The sequence below is a fragment of the Ambystoma mexicanum genome, chromosome 8 (genome assembly GCF_040938575.1).
Source record: "Ambystoma mexicanum isolate Mex_15411 chromosome 8, UKY_AmexF1_1, whole genome shotgun sequence".
Taxonomy (NCBI): Eukaryota; Metazoa; Chordata; class Amphibia; order Caudata; family Ambystomatidae; genus Ambystoma; species Ambystoma mexicanum.
In genome coordinates this window covers 757,124,002-757,136,779 of record NC_090929.1, presented here as the reverse complement: position 1 = coordinate 757,136,779, position 12,778 = coordinate 757,124,002, and positions in this window count along the sequence as shown.

Here is a 12,778-nt window from a genome sequence, read left to right as displayed (position 1 = left end):
ATGAGAAGCCTCTTCCTGGAGAGTGGAGCATCCTGCCCCTCCCCTGGAAGGATGAGTGTTCAAGCCTGCTATTGTCTTTTCCTGGGGCCCAGACGAATGTCTAATGAGGGCATTTCTCATGAGTATGGAAGGCCTACCAGTAGAAATTAGCCTTTCTTGCCAGCAGTGAAGTGTCAACCTTTCCAGGCTAAGGACTGTCAGAGCAGAATTGTTTTTTTTAAAAATAGTTAATTAACTCAAGATCGGGTTTAACTTTAAGTTTCCCTAAATCTTTCATTTAAACATATAAAATGAACACAGTTTATAGGTGGATTTTCACATTAGCAATCCTTTGACATTCTTAAGAATTAAGCCTTTAAACAAAAACATGCTTTCACAACAGGCGATTTTGCATTTCATTCATAAAAAGCACCTCAAACTGATTTCTTTAAATCCGATTTTCCTATGCAGCACATACACCTTTTATTCTGCATTAGTTCTCCCCTTGAGTGCTGGGATTGTTTGCAGTCTCGATACAGGTATCCTGCCTTTGTTTAGAGTTTCTCTCTGCACAGTTGATTCTGTTACTTTTTGCAAATTTTAGCCATGCTTTTCCTGTGGAAATGAAAACAAATGTTCCTGGGTTGATTTTCATTAGATACATTTTATAGAGCTGTCAGTCAATGAGGCCTAGTTCCTCTGAGCCACACTGGATGATCCTGGGAATTGCTATACCCTTTTAATCTCAATGATTCAATGGAAATTAATGGATCTAGCGGCAAAAACAGCACTTTTTAAGGTTGCAAAGCTCACATTTTAAAAGGTATTTTTGGTTTTCAGCACAATTCTGCTGCTTTGCTCCATGTTGAATGAGCTTTTCACCCCCCCTGACTGTGTGTGGCATGGTGTGCAGCCTTTTATTTTTGGTTGTGACCCAAACGCAGTTTCAAGATTTTGGCACGCACAGGAGTCAGTGCATCTATTTTGGGCTGTTTCTTTCACCATTTGTAAAGTGATGCAGTGGGGCACATTAAAATGGGTCAACATATCCCACAGCTCCTTTAGGTTTATAACAGGCCGCACCTTCTCTTTCCTGTGCACTAGGAACATATTGCTGAAAAATCAGGGGCCTTGTGAGTTGCAGCTATTGCACTTTTTTCCTGAGTTGCGCAAGCTCTCTCTGGAGGAGCGCTTCCTCCACCTGTGGCCTGACCAATAGGTTCAGCCATGTCTTTTGTGTCGGGGCCTGCACAAACTCTAACTTGAACCCCTGGATCATTTGCATCACCCATACATCGTTGGACAGCATGTGCCAGCTTCACCAAAATTGCAATGTCTTCCCTCTCACCTGAGATCGCTCCTTGAGAAGGAGTCCTGTTGTCTTGACTCCCAGTAGTGGGCTCTGATGCCCTGGTTCCTTCGGGAGAATGCAAAGCGATAGGCCGCTCAACTCTGATACTGACCGGTCCCGACAAAAACTCTACCAGGGAAATCGTATTTATAGAGGATTGTGCTTAGGGAGGCATACGTGCCTACAAACCTCCCCATCTCTTTGCCAAAGGCCTCTTTGAACAGAAGGACTTGCGCCACCTTATCTGCTTCATAGGTGGCAAGGTTGCTCAATTTCCAAACAATATTTAGGTGGAGGCTCCTACATCTTTCTGAGGAGATGGCACATTTATTGTTCCCCAGGAGGCAAACTGCGCTCTGTGGCCAACTAGCCACCGTCTCCACCTGCACCTCCTCACTGGTGTCTCTTGATGGCTCTGCTAGATCCATTATTTTTGCTATGGAACTGTGATGTCCAGCAATTTCTCCAGAGTGCATCACCAGGACCTGTCCATGCCCTTCATGAGGTCCTTCAAGGTCTTTGTCAAAAATGTCATCAATTTTTGATTGAGTTCGGGGGTTTTGACTAACTTCCCTGCCAGATCCAAACACAGGCACTGAGCTCTTATGTGCACCCTGAAACTGTTATCTAGGGCTTTCCTAATCCTATGAGCCATGCATTTGGCTACGCTAGGTGAGGGCTGCCAGTCTGAGGACCTGGGATTTCAGAGGTCTTCTGAGTCGAACATGTCTGGCATGTCCGTCTCCAGGGGTTGCAGGTGCTTTTCTTTCCTGGCCATCTTGCTCATGATGGGGGCTTGTTCACCTTCCTCTTCTTGGGAGGATGTGAATGCTTCTGGCGAGTCCCCGCCTGTTTCCTCATCTGTACTACCCATATTGAATTTCCCTAAGGAGGGGTCAAGGAGGTTTGACACTGCTGCCCTTTGTAGGAAGGCTTCCTTTAGGTTACCAAAGGCGTCAGTGACCTATGGAGCCTTTTGCTCTACTTCATAGTGTGGACCCGGGGGAGCAGAAGAAGAGTTCCTCTTCCGGGTCGTGTTACGCCCCTGAAGGCTCTATTTCGTAGTGGTGGCCTTCGCGGATGTGTTCTCTTTGTGACTCTGGTTGCTTATATTCTTCTGCCCTAGGATAGATTCTAGGGTGGCCAACCTTTCCTGAATGGGCCTTACTCCTTCTGCCATGGCTTTGACTAATCCCCAAGCACCTGTTTAAAACTGAGCGCCAGGTCGTTCTCCGTTTGCTCCACTTTGATCCATTCATATTCCGACATGCTGGAGGTTGGAGGGCTGCTCTATGGTGATAAGTGCCAGTGCTGGAACTACAGCAGGCTGCGTCACACATCCTCTGGGTTAATTCTGGTGTCAGCCTGGCTTGCACCCTCAGCTTCTAGCTGCCAATCTGTCTTAAAAATTATAACAGGTTGTCATGTACTTAAGTATATATTTCACTTAGTATTCTTTTTTTTCAAATTTATATATTTTTTTTACACTCCCCTCGTGGTATTCCAAGTGGAGGGGCTCCCCCTAGATTAGGATCTAGGTGATCTGGAAGTGCCAGCACTCTTCCACGTGCTGTTGCACTCCTGCAATCTCTGCACAGGAGACAGTGGGACTGCCTACGTGCTCAGGAGCTGCTAAAATATTTCAGAAAGCCCACTCGTGGGCTGCACTCATATCGGCACTGCCGGTATGGATCCAGGGTTAACCGGCATTCTCATAGAGTCACACCCGCTTTGTTGCTGTGCTGGCTCCGAATGTTGAATGCTGGCGGTGTTCTTTCTCGTGTGAGCCAAGAAGCATGTGCGCAACCCAAGTGACTCTAAGTGTGCCCAAATGTGCTGTTGGGCTCAGTCTCTGGTCGGATTCCGGTCTGCTTCCATTTGGCGTTGCTGCGGCTGTAAGGAAAAGAAGAAGCTGTCCATTGGAATAACAGGCAAAATACTGTAACGTGTTAAGGACTACGCTATCCAAAACTCTCTGTGTGTTGAAGCCCCTCCCCCTGGCTCCCGGAAGCACCACATAGCAGCAGGAGTGCGCACATTCCGCGAGCACATAAGTGTTCCCAAGTGTGCTGTTAGGCTCAGTCTCTGGTCGGATTCCGGTCTGTTTGTGGACTGAGGGTGTGCGCTGGACTCACTTGTGTTGAGGTCTAGGCTGGGCTTCTAACATAACCATCCGAATAGTGATTGACATTTACGTTTCTCATGGTAATCATGCTACGTTTTTTGCTCTATCCCTCAGACTCTCTGAGTATTGAAGCCCCTCCCCCTGGCTCCCAGAAGTACCACATCACAGCAGGTGTACGCGTATTCCGCACGTACATTCTAAGTGTGCCCAAGTGTGCTGTTGGGCTGTTAGGGTTTGAGGGAGTGTGATAGGACTTTGAACCCTCAGTTGGAATTGTGTTTTAATTGCGTGTTGGTCCATCTGTGATCACGTTGTACGAGGATTGAGCTACTTATTAAGCGGTAGCTGGCTCAGCAACAAAACATGGCACATGGCTTGCACAGTGGCAGATATATTTAGTCAGCATTGTCAGGTAATTTGAATATTGATTAATTGGTGTGTACAGGGAATAGTACCTATCCTGATATGAACACCATTGATTCTTTTTCCTGGACTGTATTGCTGACAGCAGCAGGGTGAATGTGGTACAGGATGAAAGTGGTCCATCAACGGTGCCCAAACTCCCAACTGCTGGGAATTCTGTAGAGGACGAGGCAACTAAAGGGCTTCTACATGCCGCCCTGGTGCATACATCTGCACCAGGTATTTTTGATTTAGGTAAAAAGTCTTTTATCCCATATGGGAACCCAGAGAAAGGCTTTAAAGAGGGAATTGCATCTCTTGACAATGTTATCAAATAGAACAAACTTATTGAATGCATCGTCAGGTAATAATGAGTCTGGAAACAATATATCTAAGATTGGACATGGCGTTAGGGCTGAGTGGATAAATGCGTGATATATTGGTCTCCTGACTCCGCTAATCCCACGCACTCACGGAATGGAGGGGTTTAGTGGTGCCAAGGATAAAAAGCCTCTGTGGTGTGACCATGGTAGTGGTGATACTGTTTCTTGCACTTAGAAGGGTATTTGTAGAAAACATGTTTGTGAGTGCCATCTGCCGAATGGGGATGAGGCTTTTAATACAGGGTCTAAGAAAGTAAACTTAAGTGATTCATTGACTGGAGGTGAAGGAGTCATAGATGCTCTCCCGTATGGAGTATCATCCAACAAATATCAATATGTCCTCCCCAGTCGATACAGAGGGACCTCCTACTTTCCCGGTAATTATTCGTATATTAGACCTTTTGGTCAAAGGGCACGATTACACTCACCTTGAGATCAAGGAGATTAAATCCTCTATGACTGACATCCTTGCTAAGATAAATAGGTTGGAGGGGTTTATAATTGCAAGGGAAACTTGCTCTAATAATCCAAGAGAATCAATATAGTAACCTATTTCAGTTATGCTATGTCCGACTGTAAAGGATGTGATGATGTTCGACGAGAAAGGCACACAATGCTCATCACCGATTGTCCACAGTATGGCTGAATTAGCAGCTGATATACATGCAATGAAGAATGTGATAGAAGAAATTGGGCAAAATACGCTCCCTGTCATGGGTGGTCCAATGTCACTGACGCCGCAACATCGGGTCAGGAACTTGGATAGCCCTACCTCTTTTACAAGGATATTCGAACAAATGGAGAAAGAGGAAGTTGCGGCAAGTGACACTAAGGAAAAGGTAGGTTTTATGTCTAGATGTTCTAAGAAAATACAGAATGGTGCAATTAAAAGAGCTGAGAGGAGAAAAAAAAACCTGTAGAAGAACAAGCAAAAAAAAAAAATAATAATGCCTACAGAGAAAATAAAAGATTGTAAATCCACCCATAAAGAGGGCACTATTATAAACATTGAGGAAGATGTAATTGACGTTGACCAACTCAGTGCAGAGAGTCAAGCCCTCCTTCAGCCCAAAGTAAGTGCACAACTAGTGATTGCAGAGCCTACTATAGAAAGTAATAAGTCTGGATCAACGAAAGAGCCTGCACGAAAGTGTGGTATTAGCATTGTTCCAGGGACTAATGGTAAACTTATTAATAATGCGACTGTAACTCCTCCATCCAATGTAATGGTAGAAGCTGAGAAGAAACAAAGTAATCCTAATAACTACTTTTGTCAGGAAGGAAGGAAGCGCATGTTTACTGCTCCATTGACTAGCATAGAGGAGGCTCCGTCTATGGTTAGTATTGGGGAGAATAGTCAATTGGACAAATGCTCTATTACAGGGAGTAAATGTAGCTGATATGCGGAAGCCTGCTCTGGTGAAATTGTTAACTCCCTGGGATCCCCTTGCCGGCTGAGAAAGGATTTATAATAGTAAGTGGTTCAGGGAAATCCAGGGATATCCCGGCAAAGAAAGTGGCAGTGCAGTCTCCACAAGGTGAAATTCAGCTGCTCTTTACTACTCGAGCCCCTCATGAGCCGACCAACATCCCTAAGTGTTGTAGCTTCCCCAGCTCGGCATCATTTTCAAGTGGGAGCAAAAGCATTGACGGGTCTAGTCAATTGAATATCCCAAACGTTATGCAGGTGACTCGCCCCGTGCAGGAGATGTGTCCCGCAGAAGCGCCTGGTCTGGCAGGGACTGAGTCGCACGCATCCATTTTGGGGTTATTGAAAAAAGCCCTGGGAGGGGGACTGTTGACTCCAGAAGCTCTAATTAAGGAATTAGACATGCAAAATATGTTTAATGTTCCACCTGATAAGCAAACAAGCAATCACGATGCCTCATCCTGTTGAGATGAAAATGATGGGTAGTGGGCTTGCACAGGGGAGCGATAGCACTGCAGATAGACCTGTAACAGCACCCTCTGATACGCTTTTAGCCTCCAACATGGGTATTGGGAATGCACCTGTCAGGTCTAATGAACAATATGTTAATTCTGGGAGTACGGGTGGGCCCATTAATATAATTGGCCTTGAGGGTAAAGCTGTTATTTTGGGAGGTGCTCGAATCAATAGAAAATATCTGCTTGAACTTATGTCATGCATTCCTCCCTAAAGAATGCTTACCACGAAGGATTTTGAAGGTATTTCTCTATCACGACAAAATAATCATAGAATGATCTGTTATGTCCCGTCTGCAAGCATTTTAAAATGTATATGGGCCCACAGGTCGGAATTGCTTGAACTGGGTTTTATGTTGCATACTTTTAACGATTGGTTGCACAGCATTATCAGCTGCCTAGTCATGGCAAAGAAGCGGAGTCCACCACTGGAGTGTCTGTCAGTAATGCTGATGAAGATGCATATCCCAATTGCTCTCTATTGCATTGGATAACAAGGACCTTACCTGGGTTGAGCCCTTGTTGAAAACAATTTTTAATACTAAGTTTAATAAGTCTTCAAAACAAGAGCAGTTGATCCACGATTTGGTAATTTTGTCATGGAATTCATGTGGGTTTTACAATCCTACCCAGTGGTTGGCTTTGCTTTCGGCTCTGCAAGTCCCGAATATAATGTTGGTACAGGCAACAATGAAAACAGATGGCCTGATTTTGCCTGGGTTTCATACCTTCTGTGCAGATGCAACTATGGCAAAGGAAGGGGCGGCCTTCGGGGGGCCTAGCAAATGCTATAAATAACAAGATTGATAGTACCTCTATGCATATCCATGCATCTGATCATGTTCTTGCAGTTGCTATGACTCTTTCCGCATATAGACATAAACCATTACTTTTAGTCTCCTTATATTGGAATCCTCAGAAAATTGATATCGATAGTATGTTTGATGACCTCGACATCTGTCTGGAAAAAGCATGGTCATTCGATTCTAACTATGAAATCATTATGGGAGGGGATTTTAATTCAAATTGCTTGGCGATGCCCGTTGTTGGAGTGGAACATCAGAATGAAGGAACTAGGAGAGCTTGGATGAGAGGGAAGAGATGGGGGGAATATGTGGAGGATTGGGATCTGTTCTTTGTTAAATGCGCCCATTGAACCTTCACTTACACATGGACCCGTGGCGCTGTCCGTTCAATGATTGATTTTCTTTTTGCATATTACAGGCACTTGTACATATAGTTAAGCCAGTGATCGTGCATAGGATCATATATAGTGATCATGCACCGATAGAATTCACTCTCGGTATTCCGGTTATGGAACATGTAGTGGATGAGCGTCTCCAATTACCAGAAATCGACCGAGTGAACTCATCCCTTAGGTGGAATCCCACGCTATGTCAGCAACCTGTACGTCTTAGCCATCCCAAATGTGTTTGTACAATTTCAATAAACAACTTGATATACTGCAAGGGCGTTTAGTAAAATCAGCATTACACCTCGCCTTAGCATCCCAAACTGAATAATTAGACACAAGTTTGGCCTAGTGTCATTGACATGCGGAGGGGAATGGCGTGCTTTAACGAACTATGCTAAAATGCTCGACCCTCCCAGGAATTCCTCACATCAAGACTATCATGCGATATTACTGGGTCATTGTACAGGTTCCATTTTGCAGTATCAGAGGAGGATGCAGGGTATCTTAAATTAATTGGATGTGACACGTTATAACCTATGCTTTAGGACCGCATATGTGTTAGGGAGAATGATCACTTATGGCTAATTTCCCTTACCTATAGAGTCCCCCAGCAGCTTTGCTGGATTTGAAGGGTTTATTTCTTTTTACCTGTTAAGAGTGAGACTCTTTTTCCCACTCTTAGGCATCTTTGCTATGTGTGTTCTAGGCTATTTTTGTGTGTAACGCCTATGGGATCTTTTCTCTCACCCATAGGAACCATCTTTATGTACCTGTGTTACACAGCACCTTACGTGCAGTGACACAGGGGTGTCGTAGCAACCCCCAAACATAGACTCAATACCCTGGGACTGACTACTGTCTCCCAGGGCATGTAAAGTCCCCATTGACTTTACTAGTCAATCTCTATGAACTAAACCAGTACACCCAAACTTAATATGGAAGTACTGGAAGGGGTTAATAGTTTTTCCCCTATGTTCATTTTCGAGAGGGTACCTTAAAGTTCCCCTCTACCAAGTTTCTGGCTGGTGGCAGTGGTTACTACCTTTTATATTCGACCGCAAATATTTTCCTAAGGGATTTTCCATTGTTCGAGGCTAAGGGCCTCATTACAACTCAGGCGGTAAGGGGTTTACGGCGCCGTAAACAGCGCCGACCCTTACCGCCTGAGTACGAGGTCCCTTAGTGCCATGGCGGATTTAACACCTGCAGGTGTTAAAATCCATGGCGCTAAGGGACCATGGAGTTAATTACGCCACCGTAATTTACGGTGGCGTAAATAACGCCTTCCCCACTCCCATTATGCCCTATGGGGCAAAAATGGGAATGGGGAAGGGTAAATGGGGATTGGGGACTTACCGCCCCGCCAAACTCGGAATGGGGCGGTAAGTCCGCCAACCACCATGGCGTAAACATAGTTTACGCCATGGTGGTAAAGTCACGGCCCAGGCGGTAACTTACCGCCTGGGTCGTAATGAGGCCCTAATACTTTTACTGACAGCCTCTAACATGCCACCGGTTTATTTTATTATTAACTTTACTCCGGTAGGTTTTATTTACCAGAACTTTGATATAATTTCTTTTTCGTGTCTTAATCTAAACTCCTAACCCAGGTCGGGGATCCTTTGTTCGCTCTTTTGGCAGGCTTCTGCCAAGAAGCCCTCCTTTCAGCGCCTCTGAGTCTGAGGTGGGTCTGTTGTTTGGGAGGGGGAGTAGAACCCCTGGACAGAGTTGCCACAGCAACTCAGGTCGCACTTTAACCCGTTAGGCTGGAGGGTCTCTGCAAAGAAGAACACTCCACTGTGTGAGTGACAGCTAGGCTGTATGAATGGGTCTCTTTCTGCATAAAAGCAGGGTCCTGAGGACTGGAAGAGCAAGACGTTGCCACTGGAACTATGGAACCGAAGGGGAGAGAAGCCACGGACATCTTCAGCATCTACACCACTGGTGAAGCCCTGCCGGATCGTCTCACCCCTTTTCTTCCACACAACGAGAGGAGATCTTCAGCGAAAGAGCCTTCTTCCCTTGAACTGGTGGGATCAACCAGTTCACCTATCGCTTCCTCGGACCTACCTTGGTCGAATCGACAGTGCCCAGCACTTGGAGACCGGATAGCCAGGCAGCTATCGACCCAGACCGCGATTAAAAGGAGCGTACCTTTTAAACTTCGTTTTGCAGCACCGCGGCTGGTTTCATCCCTGCGTAGTGCAGCGACACGAACCTTCCTCCTCGACGAGAGCCTCTCTTCCTCTGTTGGATCCCTCGACCTGCAGGAACTACCAGGAACAACCACCACCGCAGGAGTCACTTCTTCACGTTTAAGGTACATTGTTTCGCCAGGCCGCCCTTTTTCCGTGATAGCCCTAAAGGTGTTGTAAATCCTTTAACTACTTGTGGGGTTGGCTGCCCTCTCTCTTAACATTGTCTTTCGCCTTGCATCTACCTCTTCAATATTTTTCTACTAAAGACTTGACTGCAGCTACAAGAACATTTTTGCTCCTAAGCTCTTGGTCCTGTACCACTGACTCTGGCTCAGGCCTATTGACTCTGGCTGATTTGTTAGATCTGCTCTCACTAGATTGGTTTTCAATGAGAAATGTGTTGATGCACCTAAATCTTCTAAACCCCTCCTCCTTCCTACTGTTTTAACTTGTGGAGTGCCATTTGGCTCAGTTTTCATTCACTTATCTTTTGGCTAAAGTGTTACTGTGCATTACTTGTTCACAAAACTTCAGGGAAGTGTTGCTAGGGGGTGTCTGAAGATATTTCGGTTTGACTTGTGCTTTCCCTCCCTTTCGTTGAATTGCTAGAGTGCAATTTGTAGTTAGTTTTCACTGTGCCGCTGTGCTCAGTTTTCAGTCTACTGCAAACTTGTCTACAATTGAATAGGGAGTTGTATTTACTTTTCCTTGACTGAATTTTTAACTTACTTTACCAATTGGGATTATATGTTGACTTAGAAGTGTATAAAATAAATATATATTCTCTTTTTAATATAAAGTTTTGGTCAGTGTTTCCTTGCTCCATAGTACTGTACTACCTATTGTGTAAACCCTGAATACTGCTCATCTCCCTCTTGAGATAAGTCTGACTGCTCAGCCACAGCTACCTACTAAATCTTTGTGGTACAGACTGATACCAAAGGGGATTTATTGCTCTCACCTGTAGTCCTAATCTGGTGTAGTGCTCCCTAAGGGAACTGCACTGGATTCTGCCTAACACTGGTGTACAGAGGGGAGGATAAAAGTATTGGATTTACATTTTAGTGTGTTACTAGTACCTCAGTGCAACTAACCACAAGGTTAACAATCACAAAAAGTATTTTTTACAAAATCAAGTATGGAAAGTTATAGTCAGGTCTTCCTGTCAAAGGCAAGAAAACAGAAATGATTGATAGACTGTTAGAGAAACAAAGTCTGGATAGTGGTGCTGTAGGCCCTACTACTCCAGCAAACATGGCAAACAGTATTGAGGGTAATGTTGAAAATGTTATTGTTGAGAAAGATGAGGAAGAGGAGGATAACTATGTCACCCCTCTGGTCCTCTGCCTGCTCAAGGACCTCAACCTGTAGCTACTAGACCCTTACCAGGTCCCACATTAAGTCCTAAATTTATATCACTAGAAAACTTGAGACTTGAATTCAAAAGAATTAGTGCCCAAACTGAACAGAGACATCAAGAACTAGGGCTCAAAGAAATTGAGCTCAACCATGAGCTAGATGAAGAAATTGTCTTTGGAAAATGCTTCTCTCCCCGAATCCTCTAGATCTTCCAGTCCAAAAAGACCACGGATGCCTAAAGAGATTGTGGGTATGTATGAACCTAAGTTGGATGTATTAGATGGGCTTGCTATGTTTGAATACAATCATGGGCTCCAGGATATCACAGGAATCAGTTGATCCCCTGGTTATTCTCTAGGCTCCCTCCTGTTGCATCTGATGTGGTAATGGAGTTGGGGGAGGTGGATAGGATGGATTATGAATGTGCAAAGCTAGCCTTAATAGCTAGATTTGGGAAGACTCTTTCCCAGTACCTTAAGAGGTTTAGGACCCTCAAAAAGCATGATAGTACCCCTTGGGCTACTTGGGTGAATGAATGTTTGAAGAACTTAGAGGGATGGATTACGGGTTATAGAGTTAACACTTATGAAGGAATGAGAAATCTTGTTATGGTGGAGTCTATCTATGATGCCTGCTCTCCTGAGCTCAGACAGCACTTGGCTGATTCAAAGGAATTAGATTCCAAGAAACTAGCTAAGGCTGCTGACTTGTGGGTTGCCAACAGGGCTACTCACAAGAATTCAGGGGTAACTCAGAAAAAGGATGAGGGAAAGCAGCCTAAGAAAGATCCCAAAGAGAATTCAAATAATTCCAATTCCAAAGAGGGCCACAAACAGAATCCTAAGGGTAAGCCGCAAGGGAAACCTAATCAGGCTAGTGTACCTTCTGGTCTCAGACCAGAAGGAGGTCAGAACAAGCCACCATTCATAAAGACATTTGGGAAATGTTATGTTTGTGGCTCAACTGATCATGTGAAAGGGGATCCCAGATGTAAGGACAAACCTTCAGGGGTCTACACTGTCTCCTTAGCCTTCGCTCCAGAGGAGGAAGTACATATGGTCAGTGGAAACTTTCAATTGCTGGCTGATGACCCCATTGGAGTCTCAGCTAGTGTATCTTTAGTATCTCTTGGGTTGTGGGAACAACATAATTTAGATGTGTATAATTCTATCCCTCCTAATACTAAAGAGTATTATAAAGACATTGGGCCTCATTACAGGTCGGGCGGTCCGGAATTAACAGTAGCGGTAAACCCGCCGCCATTGTTAATTCTGGACCGCCCGATCCCGACTCCTGCAGGCGGGAGGTGATGTTCCCGCCAGGTCTAACCTGGCGGGTTTAACACCGCCCGCCTGCAGGCGGACGTGGAAACACCAGCACCATCACGAGATGGTGCCGGTGTTTCCACTTCCTCATTCCCATTGAGTCCTATGGGACACAATGGGAATGGGGATTTACCGAATTCCGCCTCCAGAATTCCCGGGACACCAGGGTCGTAATGCCCTGGTATTTCCGGGAGTCACGGAGGCGGAATGGTAATACGAGTCTGGCGGTAACCAGGCGGTTTTACCTCCTCGGTTACTGCCGGACTCGTAATGAGGCCCATTGTCCTAGTCAATGGTCAGGAGACTCCTGCCATTACAGACACTGGGGCCAGCATAACTGGTGGACAAATCTTTTTTCAAGGTGGAGGATGTTGCTAAGGCACCCAAACGCCTCCTCAAGTTAGCTGGAGGGCCTGTGCAGATGCTTCCCCAATTACCAACTTTCATCCAGTGCAATGAAATGACTGTCAGGATACCTGTGAGTGTACAATCTGAAGTACCAAGAAGGGTGCTGTTG